At 43.0% G+C, this 13,040-nt stretch overlaps 1 long non-coding RNA gene across 2 annotated transcripts in view; it reads right to left on the reverse strand.

Moving 5' to 3' along the window:
- Nucleotides 1–13,040, reverse strand: part of LOC307028700 — a 114,137-nt gene that overhangs the window by 32,365 nt on the left and 68,732 nt on the right. Inside the window, exon 2 of one of the 2 annotated variants that reach the window (XR_013805080.1) lies at nucleotides 184–310. The exons of the other annotated variant lie outside the window; for it this stretch is intronic. This is a non-coding gene — a long non-coding RNA (uncharacterized lncRNA). The remainder of the gene's footprint in view (nucleotides 1–183; nucleotides 311–13,040) is intronic. 2 annotated transcript variants of the gene reach the window in all.

Below are 13,040 nucleotides of genomic sequence, written 5' to 3' on the forward strand. Positions count from 1 at the left end.
TGTGTGTCGAAGAGTGTATTTTGTCATGTGTGTGTGCGTGCGTGTGTGTGTGTGTGTGTGTGTGCGTGTGTGTGTGTGTGTGTGTGTGTGTGTGTGTGTGTGTGTGTGTGTGTGTGTGTGTGTGTGTGTGTGTGTGTGTGTGTGTGTGTGTGTGTGTGACTGTGCATGGTGATGAGGGTGTACCTGCAGGTCCTCAGGGTGCTGTTTGATGCTAGGTAGCACATGCAGATGTCAAGTTCAACTCATTGGACTCCCTCTTTCTCTCGCTCTCTCTCATCTGCCTCCCGTCTCTCTCCCCGTCAGAATCCCCCTGTAGGAGCGTGGAGACAGGACTGTTACCTCTGAGACAGACACCAAGCAGATCTCAGGTTGAGCTCCCTGTTACCATGCGGCAGCCATTGGAAACAGATGGTCTCCAAACAGCCTGTCATGTTTACTGCTGCTGCCATAAAAGACAAGAGTCCAACAACACACTCCCTCAGGAGCCCCTCGGGATCGCACAGGGGCCTGCAAACAGCTGCCTGGGGGGGCCCATTGGCCCTGCACACTCACACATACACACACACATTCAAACTCACACCTTGAGCTGACTCCTACCTTTACCACCACCCAAATGCCTCTATTATAAAACACACACACACACCTACATACCGACACAAAAACTGCCAGGCACGCACTCCAAATGTCCTCCGCCAACCTGTCCGGACATGCTACATTTACTGCAATTAAACAAGCATGCCATTTGAATATCTGATGACACCTTGCAACCTGCTCCATGGGCTCTGAATATAATGGTGTCCCTGCGGAGCCCGGGAGAAATTGTCCATGTCACAGTTAATGAAGGGAATTTGCATTGTTATCTCAATTAAGGGCAGTGGAATAATGAAGCTCACTTCTGAATTAGTTAATCGACAAAAACTTGTACAAATGTGTTTGCATGGCCCATAGGTATGGCCCATGGCTAATGTATATTCTTCAGGGTTAGCGGGGTTACGTCAGACGGAAGGGGGGCGGACGGTAATGAGGCAGGTGCTTCTGGACACTTCTCTTCCTCTCCAAGGGAGTCGAGATGCTCCTCTGACCTCCCAACGCCTCATCCTCCGTCTCTTCCTCCCTGTCTCGCTCACGCCATGTCTCCCTCACCTCTCTCGATTAGCTCTCTAGCCAGTGCCCCATTCTTTCACCCGCAAGCCACATCAAATACACGAACCAGAGGCAGACAGCAGATTGGAGCTTAACAAAAAAAAACAGGTGTTTCCACCCCCCCCCCCACCACATCACCCTCCTCCTTCTTCAGGGCATCAACAATGACTAGCTGGAGTTTCTGGATACAGATACCAAGGTATGTGATCGAAGGCTAGAAAAGAGAATATCTATTTGTTGCCAGTATTGTCAGATGGGGGGGGAAAACTCTCAGCTTTGGAAAAAGAGGATAATGTTGAGTTTGGGTGTCCCATTGATCTGCTGTGACAGTTTAAGTGGCTGCTTTGGTATAGTTTGAGGAGTGTATTCTTGTGTGTGAGAACTGTTTAAGTGGGTGTTTGTAAGGAGTGACTAAAGGCCATCACTAAAGGTTCGCACAAGTGCTCTTCTGCTCCAGGGGCCTCAAATGGCCAATGAATTATTTATAACAGCCAGGACATGAGTTGATGTTAGGGTAGAGGAGGGGTGGCACACTCACACTCATAAACAAACAAACTCTCACACACACACACACACACACACACACACACACACACACACACACACACACACACACACACACACACACACACACCCACAAACACACACACACAATGCGGTCTGTTAAGGGGGTCAGTGTGCCAGACAGCCACAGGCTAAGTAGACAGCTCATAGCCAGAGTGCACTATGGGACAGTGGAGAGAACAGGATTGGTCAAAGGGGAAATGGAGGGTTTCATAACTGTTTTTTTCTGCTCAATCTATTAACTACTGGAGCTTAAGGAAATAGAATCAACAAACCTAAGATCAACTGAAATCAAGAGCAACACTTGCTGTTGTGATTGTATGAGGCACAGACATGTATCTCTGTATCATATCACTTTAGGACAAATATATTTCTTACAAATAAAAGATAAAACAATATATTTACTACTTATTTTATATCAGTCTGGATGGGCGCAGCGTAATTGTTTTAAAAAAGTTGCTGGAGTGAAATATTGCATAAGTGCATTACTTGCCTCTCGCGCCCTTTTTTTTTTAGAGAATTCAAACAAATCTGCATGATAACCATCATGTCTCGTAGCTAACTGTCTTTTCATAGCTAGCTCCAAAAGCATGTGTGTGCATAATGAAGATTGTGAAAAGAAATGGTATAATTACCGTTGAATTAAATCAGATTGAGATATACTCAGTTTATTCCTACTAAATCCTTCAGCCCCAGCTCACCTCTATAATATCAGAATATGACTAAAGGGATTAAACTAAACTTCTATATAATCTCTCTAGGTTAGGGCACACACATATGCACTCACACATAATGACAATCTATTCACTCACGTGGTGCTACGCTGCCATGTTGTTCAGGTCTAACTTGAGACAATATATCATGAGATGGATAAACAGAGAGTATATATATGTTTATTCATCTATTTTGTTTAATTAAATATTATGATTTAATAACCTGAAGAAATAGGTCGCCATCGTTGGCTTCTCAACGGCAGGTGAAACCAGACCTTGGACTAAACAAATCTCTCGATAACATGTCGCCAGAGAAGATAGAAAAGAAAGCAATGAGATGAGAGGAGATGAGAGGAGTGAAAGGGCGGGCGAGAGGGGAAGAACATCAACTCGGGGTTCAATGAGGGTTAAGTTCAAAACAAAACAAAGTGAATGTGGATGTCAGTTATTAAAGCTTCATTAAAAGGTCATAGGTTCGAGAGGTCACTTCGACGAATCCTCCCCACCTCTGAATTGTCTCCCTCATTCCCTGCAACACTAGAGTCGCATCCCAGCAGCCTCTCTGCTCTGATGCAACATGGCATCTTAAAACAAGTAGTTTACATTAAAAGGTCAGCTGGGGGAGGGCACCCAGCTGAATCTGTGGCTCAAGATGAAGAGGGCAACAAAAACACTAAAGCACAAACACACACATGCACACACATATACACTCCTGTCTTTCCTTCTGCTTTTTCCCCCCAAAAGCACATGCTTACATACTTTAGGTAGACGTATACATGTGAGCACATCCACACGAACACACACTGATTCACAGTGTCTCTCACAAAGAATACAAGGTACCCAAACACGTGTTCAAATACCAAAGAAGCACAGACTCGCCTCCAAAAGGTTAGCGAAATCCAAAAATCAACAAGAAGAGAGTTTAAATGCCAAACCGTTTCAGATGCAGACAAAGTTAGATTTCCATCGGTGCAAAGGAGTGACAAAGAAGGTTAATCCAAGATATTGTAATAAAGAACTCCATCAAGCAAACCTGGGATGTACTTAAGAAAACAAAATGTATTAAGATCCCTTTTATTAATTAACTTAGTTAATTAATTTTATAATGAGTTGTATAAAAGAGATGCATTTGCAAGGTTGAATATCTGTATGTGCTTTAATTATGTGTGTGTGTGTGTGTGTGTGTGTGTGTGTGTGTGTGTGTGTGTGTGTGTGTGTGTGTGTGTGTGTGTGTGTGTGTGTGTGTGTGTGTGTGTGTGTGTGTGTGTGTGTGTGTGTGTGTGTGTGTGTGTGTGTGTGTGTTCGTCTGGTGATAACTGCTTCCTCCTCTGACACACAGCCACGGTGAACGGCTGCTTGATTAATTCTGATCCACTTAATTAGAAAGCTGACGATTTCCCGCGTGAATACTGATAACGCGGGGAACTGCTGTCATTGACTGTTGTTGACTGATGAGTTCATTAAGACTAAGAACAGACACATGGTTGTCGAACTGAAACTTTCTTCCTTCGAAAACATAAAACAACAAAAACATCAAACCGTGAAAGCTTCTTAGTACCGTATCCAAAAGGGTTGAATTACACACACAGATTTAAACCATGTGATAAAACTGTGAAGCTTTTGTTTAAGGAGATGTTAACACTGTAATTAAAGAGAGGCGCTTGAGAAGTATTTGTCGCACTCCTAAAAACGTACAGATGTGCTAAATCTGTGTGCGCACACAATAGTGCCAAAGCCAAAGGTGTGTATGTGCTAAATTTGCACAAAAAAAGTGTGACAGTGTGGAAGGAATTTCATGCAAACATGTGTACCAAGAAATTCCTTCTGTTGGAGCAACACTGTGTAAGTGTGTGTGTGCTCCTTATTTGAGCATCAGCAGGACGTTTTGACAGTTGCAAGAGTGCAGGTGTAACTTCTTTCAGTTACTGTGAGCACTGAGATACTTTCACAACTGAATAGAAAAGTCTTCGCAATGAACTGTACATTTGACAGAAACATGCAAACGTGCACTATTAAAGATCTACTGTGACTGCTGCTTACTTTAATGTTCTTACCACCATCAGACCTTTTTGTTCTTATCAATATTGTCTGTGACTTGAAGTAAGACATGAGTTGGAATGGAGGCAGAGTCAGAGGAAGATGGACAGGCCAATAGTGAGAATATGTGAGGGATAGATGTGTCGGGAGTGTAGGGGGCCAGAGGGCACTCTTTCCCCTGCGGAGATCTCTCCAGTGGGGTAGACAGTGATAGCATAGACCCCGATCTCCTGCCCGCCAACAATCTCTGCATATCCAACTCCTGCTGATTACCGGCGACTCTGCTAAACAATGCCTTAATTCTCCATGCTCGCGCTCTTTTTCTCAGAGTCTCTCCTTCTCTGTTTCTGTCTTTCTATCTCTCATAGTCAAAATTCTCACTCTCTTTATCATAATTTCACACATCAGTAGAAACTTAGTGACAGCTTTGTCAGTCTTTCTCTTCTTTCAACATAAGGTAGACAGATATGGGCACCAATATCCCGCAACTCAACAAGATCGGAGAAACTGGTTGAGGATTTGAGTGATCGACAGGTTTTCTAAGATATTTAGTCAAAGTCAGAAGAGATAGATTAAGATCAGCACAATTCATCATTTTAATTTCAGTGTTTGCCTGCTTCTCTATAGGGGCCCAAATGCATACGTACTCCCTAAGTGAATTGGTTACAGGCCTCTTGTCTCCTACACACATCTCACACAAATCAACTTAGCCAATATTGAAAAGCCGTGATTATGCATAATTCTGATATATTGCTTTGGTTTATTAGGAAAAAACACGGAAACCCGAAATATGATCCATTTTTGTGCTTGGTAGATCCCACTCACCTCTAGAAAACCCATTAAATGTGAACCTTGTTCACAAACACACACACCTCCTTGCATACAGACACACACGCACACACAGATAATGCACAATAGGGAGGTCAGGTTTGGCATCGGGTTCCTGCTTTGTACGTTTTTATTTGCCAAATTTAGGTCACATATCAATCTGAAGGAAGACAAAAAGGGAAACAAACTAAGTTCACAGGAGACGCTGTAACGTTCCCATCTGAGAGAGGTCGTTTGCGTTCGACATTCAAAGTGCTTCCCACAACCCAACAGTTGCGCCCCAACCTCCTTTGAAGTCAGCTAGAATTACTTATGACACAATAAGCTGCAACAATGAAGCAACAATAGGGACGAGAATTTAAAGGGCATGCCTCCTTAAGGAACTCCACCCAAAACAACGCTACAAACTGACAAGCAGACAAATCTTTTTACATGTTTAACTATAGCTCCATAAAAGTCAACGATCGTGCTCGCAGGTGGCAGATATGCCACTATATCTCTGAAGGAGTTTGGAAACTGAAAGTATATGATAGTGTTTTTAATATTCTCTCCAATGATTAACATCTCGGTGTAATCCAGACTTGGCAGAGGGACTTAACCAGAGCTCCAACACTGGCTCTGAGCCAGGCTGGCGCTGTGACTTGTCTTCCCACAGACAGAGGGATGAGCCTGGGACGGATGGGAGATGCGGGGGCCTGGATGGACCGGCTGCAGACACAATACTGGCACAGTGACAACAGCCAACGATCAAAACTAATCTCGAACCAAACACAACACACATACTCCCATTGACTTTTCATTTATGAAGTTGTTTTTTATTTTTTATATTGTTTATGCATTTCAATAAAAGAAAACACATTTTCACTTTCCAAAATACAAATATTATGCAAGTATAAATACATGTTGTAAGAGCTAAAGTCAAACATGAAGGAGTGTTAGTTTTGTAAATTACAAAGTCATTTGGAGAGATTAGGTTATGTATGCAGTCACTGCATGCCCATAAAGTAACAATTAAATCACTAACTAACCAAAAGTGCACCATGTTAAGCCTCCATGAAAACCAGACTAGGTCAAATGTCCCTTTAGTCATACAACCCGCTGTCATCTGAGTGTCCCTTTATTTGGCAATTATTGCCATAATCAAACAGGCTTATGTATATTTTACCAAAATCTTGTCACAGCAGATTCCCCGGTTTCTTGTATCTATATTTGACCGGTTGGTTAGCAGGACGAGGGAGACATTTGGACATAAAACACTGTTAATAGTCAGAGCATCATTAAGGGATCTTTCCTCATAACTGGCTTGGCGGGGGGCAGAGGAATGATCAAGAATAATGTGCGGTGCTTTGTAGCCACCCAGGTCACAGCCTGCATACAAATCTGCAATAAGGAAGAGAGGCAGGGAAGGAGGGAAGGCCGTGGACGAGGCGGGGGGTCTCAAACAGTGAATGGGTTGGAGAGGGGAAGAGAGGGAGAGACAGAGGGTGAGGATAACCGATCTCAATAAGGCGGGTCATTTCTGTGTAGCAAGTTCAGAGATTCTGTAGGTCCTTGTGGGGAGGAGGTAAAGGGGAGGAAGGCTATTTGGGAGAGTTGGGGGAGAGGTAACAGGGTAGAGAGGGGGATTTTGGTGCAGGCGGAGGCCCAGAGCTGTATTCAGTGGGGGAAGGCTGCGCCGCTCCAACGCTACTACAAAGCTGGACTCCTAGGGTTCATGAATAAGGCGAGGAAATGATCAGAAAAAAAGGGAAAAGAACCCTGAGAGATGTTTAGACAGATGGCCCACTTGAAACGACGCAAGGACACAGAGAGAGAGAGAGAGAGAGAGAGAGAGAAGTGATGTTGAGGAAACTTCAGATTTGGCGAATAATTGATCTTTATTTCTCCCCTTAAAATCCCAGCAGAAAGGTGAGAGTAAATCTGATGTGTTACAAGTGCCTTTCCAAGAGACGTTAAAAGATACTGCTGTAAATCCTTTAGATTGAATTAAATTGACATCATGAGAAGGTGCTGGAAGAGAGGGAGAGGGAAGGGGGAAAAGAGAGAGAAGAAGCAGGGAATCAAATGGAAGACGTTCAGAAAAGAGCGGTGGTGCCAAAGAAAATAGATAGCAGGGGACTTCTCTCTCCTCCTCCAGTCGTTCTTAAAGGGCTAGTCAGTATTTTTAGAATCTCATTTGATGGGATTCTGGCAAACCTCTCTGCTCTGGGCCTTAGATGTAATATCAAATGTTACTTGCTGGGGAATAGATGATGTTTTATGAATTTAGTGAGCATGAATTATTAATGGAAAAACTGCTATCAAATATCTCAAATGTGCAACTAATTATTTGATGGGGGAGACAGTGAAAACAAAAAGGTATTGCTTTTGTGATTCTATCAAATTAATGCTGATTGTTTGACCATATCAAACCTTCACACTTGAGTTCCTTCATAAGAGAAAAAAGCCAGAGGAGATTTCAAAGATGCTCGGTTGCATATCAGAGGCTTATTGAGGGCTGTGAATAGAGCAGCAAATACAGTGTAAGGTGTAGTGCACTCTGGCACAGTAGTATGTACAGAAAAATGGCATAAAGAAAATCACCAAGCCTACAGTTTAGGCAGAAAGGACAGCGAGCCTCCTGGGAGGGGGGGGGGGGGGGGACTTTGCCATGAATGCTGCACAGTGTAGGTGCGCCGCCAACCCTCTACCTATCCTTATAATCATAATCAATTTCCACTGCTATTGTCCTCCATGGAAAAGGCTCGCTCCATGAGATCACCAAATGAGTGAGAGAGAAAGAAGGAGAAAGAGCAATAACAGTGTAGAAATGGTGTGTGTGAGTGTGTGTGTTGAAGGAGGGAGCTCTCACCAACTGAATGCCTATTAGAAAGTCCCCCTGAAACCAACCTGCCTATCCCACCCACAGTCTCCCCTCGGCCTCACCCAAACCTACCGAGGCCTAATAATACGCTTGGATTTCTCTTAGATGACATGAACATAGGATTGCAGCAGTAACGGTTAACTACTCCTCTTCTAGAACATGGAATTAGATTTAGGATGGCGGTGAAACCCAAAAAGCTCGATTGCAGGCCTGTGTTCCAGTCCTAACCCAACATTTGAGTTGTGTTTATTAACCCCATCCCACCCAACTTTCGGAGGTGTGTGTGTGTGTGTGTGTGTGTGTGTGTGTGTGTGTGTGTGTGTGTGTGTGTGTGTGTGTGTGTGTGTGTGTGTGTTTGCCCAAAGGCCCATATGCCCTACTCGCGGTCTCATTACTGAGTGAGTGAGTGATAGCTGTTCTGCTTGGTTGACGATAGAAGCAAAGAGGTACGCCTCAGAAAATGGGTTTTCTGGATTTTTGATTAATTTAGATTTTGTTTTCTCGGTTAGAGAGCCCAAATAAAAAGGTAGAGGATGGACTTTAAATGTTTATGTTTTATGTTACTGTATACTGAGGTTTAAATATAAAAGGAACTATAATTAAAAACTAAATAAGCACTGCATTTTCTTCTTCTTTTTTATTTTTTATATGCTACGTCAAAATAAAAAAAAATAAAAAAGACAAGACAAGAAACAGCTTCTTATGAATGCAATCAAGATGCAATTGTCAGTGTGTGTATTTTCCTAAAGACTTTATAGAGGAAGAGAGAGTGGTCACTTAGACCCAAACACACTGACCTTTAAGTGTCCTGTGATTATGATAGCCTGCCATTACTGCAAACACAACAGGTGAACACACAGTTCTGCAAACACACATGCAGCACTGTGTCCTCAACAGCACACCATCATTGATTTTCACTTAAATCTTACCGGTCCAGCGTACACCTCTAACCTCTCTAACCCTCAACCATCCACAATATTTACTTAGTTGCCAACAGGGGATATCCTATTGTCAGGGTGGTGCGGTGACAGATAGGTGTACAATGTAGCTGAGAGGCTTCTCCTTTGACATTTGTGCTGGGTCCATTCAGCCGGGCACCACGGGGGAGCCGCGTAGTATGAAATGCCCCCTTCATTTGTTCCTCCTGCTTCGTCTCCATCCACCTGGCCGTCTAACTGCTCTATTTCACTGGTCTTCACTTCTTCCCACCTATTGTCACCTTCTCTCTGTGTGCTGGGTTGCTTGTGTGTTGTAAATAATAGCTTCCTTTTCAAAGACAACTGTGTGTCTCTTACGATGTGCTTTACAGGATTCTGGTAGTTCAAGGGGACAGTGTAAACATGTCTGTTTGCAGAAGAAGAAGTTGATTACTTTTTCAGTCACTTTTCTTTATCTTTTCTAAGGATTGTCTTTTGGTCTTTAATATTTCACTGGAAAATGGACAGAAAAGCGAGAGAGAGTTTGCAGGTTTTGACTCAAACCTCCGCGGCCAGTCACTTGTAACCTCCTCAAACAAGAGAACCTAAACTCAGTAACTATGTTCAGACATGTCTGCTTCCCATCCCAAGTTAACTCTACATTTTTCAGGGCAAGTCAACTCCTGAGTGATGGATGCTGTTGGAAAATAGATGGCGTTCTGGAGCCAGCCAATCTCCAGGCGGTAACCAAGCAAAAGCCCATGCCTTGTACAGGAATGCAGGGGGTCAAAGGTCAACCTGCAGGGGACAGGTATGGTGACACTTCACATAATAATAATGATAATAATAGATTTATTTTCTTAGCGCTTTTACAGGTGCTCAAAGTCGCTTTACAGATAGTGAAAAGAAGAGAAAAACACATGGCTTCAAATACCATACAAGTATATAGTTTAATGCCCATATGAACTAGCAACTCAACTACACGCAAACAAACGCGCACACACACACACAGCAGAAGTTTGCAGTCACTGCTCGTGTGTTCCAGTCAGAAAGTAAATCAATGGGAAACAAAAAAGGAGAGCTATTTTGCTCCCTACTTGCATCTCCTTTACCTGTTTGCGCAGGGTGAATGTTTAATATTATAGCAACCACCTTATCTGAATATTCATGGATGGCACATTTCCAAGTCCAGCGGTGAAGGAGAAACACGGGCCACAGAGCAGATTAAAAGCACAAGTCAAAGTCCTGGGGAGGAAGGGTGGAGGGGTGTGGGGAGGTGCAGATTTTAATGCATGGTCAGAAGCGGGCATCATTGATTTGAACCCTAAGTGAAGGACAAGGAGTGCAGAGCTCGATTCCAAATCAATGACACAGTCCGAAATGTCTGCCATGCCGAGTTCAAGGCTCCCAGATTAGTGTGCAAAACGGAGAGTGGCACAGATTTAGTCAGACACACACGTGACAAAACCTTCAGGCGTATTGTGTGGAGAGGAAGACAGTCAGTCAGACAGACGGCTACGACGACTGAACCAGACAGTCCTATCCCCTGTGACGTATGCAATGTTTGTTTCTCTTCCTATCATTTGAAAAGAAAAGAAAGAAGCCTGTCTATGAAATTGCATGGCATATGCAAAGGAGCACCACTTACGGGGATCCTATAGAGACCAAAGCAGTGGGTGTGATGGACTAATTAAGTAGGGCCTGTGTACTCAAACATCAATAGGTTCCATCAGACTGCACATAGCTTCTATAATGGCACATCCAAGCCCAATCATAGAGGGAATACTGCTGATAACACACCTGCACATATGCACACATTTAACACATGCAACGCTAAAAAAATGCAGCTGTAAAATCTGTACACTCAATTTATTTGATTTTATTAAGTCAATGAAACTGGTATGTGTGTCCACATTATAGCCTTCTCTGCTTGTGCTTATTTAAATCAATAGAATTGCCAAAAAATAGGAAACTGAAAATAAAGATATAAATCAATTCACTCTGAACTCATGACTGATTAGAGAGTTGGAATAAAGAGATGTTGCACAAAGAGGGAGAAAAGGGGAAACCCCTGACTGGTGGACGTGCGAGCAGAAATTAAAATGTTTCATATCGAACAATCTGAAATGAATTGGGCGATGCTAGAGGAGAGAAAAGAAAAATCAATGGATCTCTGGCCGCGGTGAAAGGGACGGCATCACGAATGGGATTTGCCAGTGGGGCACAGCAGCTGCCAAATAACCTAGAGCTAAAGAATTACAATAATACTGATGAAGTGTGTGAGGGCTTTTAGAGGCATTGCTGGAAAATTGCTCTGATGGAGGCATAACAATGCTATCTAATTCAACTGCCCTCTCTACTGCTACAAAAAGGCACAACAACAAATGTAACGCTGCCTTCTACAACCACTAAGGCCAGTGTTACACAAACAAGAGACATAAGAAGGCTTTTTTTTCTATCATTCTCCTGTGTGATGTACGGATGAAAGCTTTTTACATCATAATCTATTTGTAGCAATCCCTGCTCAACTGGCGATCATCACCTGTCAAGCTTCAGGAAACTACCTGCTCTCCACCCCACCACTGTTTTTATTATGCCAGCTGTGTATGTGTTGATGAAAAGAGAGAACGCAAGTGCAAGGTAAAAAAAATGGCAAGCAATTCTTCCTCCATTACAGTTTGATCATGCAAGAACGCAGCGGAGGAAGGAGGGAGAGATAAGACGGGGTGAATAAAAAGATGAGAGGAACAAGCTCCCATCATCTATTTTTATGCTGCATTTAATTTACATTTTCTTTTTGCTGCCGATAAAAGTGGACAGGGAACACAAGGACGGTGACACCCGGAGAGCTCCGCGGGTCAGAGGGCAGCAGTTAACCTGTCAGAAGCACAGTACTGATTAGAATAAATCTACACACACACTAGAGGTCAGCTCCGGCCTCTGCTACCAATATGACCCGCCACTCTCTCAGGGTGTGTGTGTGTGTGGATATCCACCAACTATGCATAGTCCTCGTGTTACAGTGTGCACAAATACATGCCCGTGTTTGGAAGTGGGAAAAGATCTGATGAGGCATGAATGTCCATTTCTGTTCAAGTGTGCGCCTTCATGTTTTTTTATTGTGATGCCCATTCTTTTTCACTTTTTTTGTATTCATATTGTTTTTTGGAAAAACTTTAAATGTACAGTCCTTTTAATAGGGGTATCAAATTGCATGCCAAAGTCTATCATTACATTCTTAAGAGTATGTCCAGTTTTATGAAGGTTTGATGATAAAGTGTGTTACTGTTAGTTTATTATGATAACTTTATTTTTCTTTCAAACTGATGGTACTATATGGTTTGTGTGTTGTTGTCCTAAGAAATGACATGCATTCATGTCAGGCATATGTTATCCGTTTCTTTTGAGACAAACTAATCCAAAATCTTTTCTGTAATATCATGCGATAACAATAGCGATAAAAGCAATTTTAGCAATAATTCTACCATGCTGCTTTTTACCCTAAATACTTGTAGAAACTAATAAACATGTTACTGCCGAGCTGTAGTCCACATCTCTCTTCTAATGTGAGTAGAAGGGGAGGGCCGGCTCTGTGGGATGGAAATCTAACACACATAAACACTAGACTTCATCTCTGGGGCTCAGAGGGCAGGACCCTGCGGCCCTCTTACAGAGGATGAAAGAGCTATCCCTGAATAAGAGAGTGAGGCTGCTATAGTGTACACATACACGCACACTACCAGACGTGTGCACACACATAGAATACCCCATATGAAGAGCTGGAGGCTATCACAGTGTGAGCTACCATGTGGGATGTTTGTGGGCCCACACCTATGGAGGGTGGAAAGCCACTCCTGAACGTGTAGGGTGAAGTCCGGCTACGCAGCCTGTATTTTCTACATTCACAATTATTCTGCAGCTCATCAACAGATATTTGTTATTGATCTTTGCTTTAATAATATTTTCACATTTTAT

This window comes from Notothenia rossii, assembly GCF_949606895.1.
Source record: "Notothenia rossii genome assembly, chromosome: 2".
NCBI lineage: Eukaryota > Metazoa > Chordata > Actinopteri > Perciformes > Nototheniidae > Notothenia > Notothenia rossii.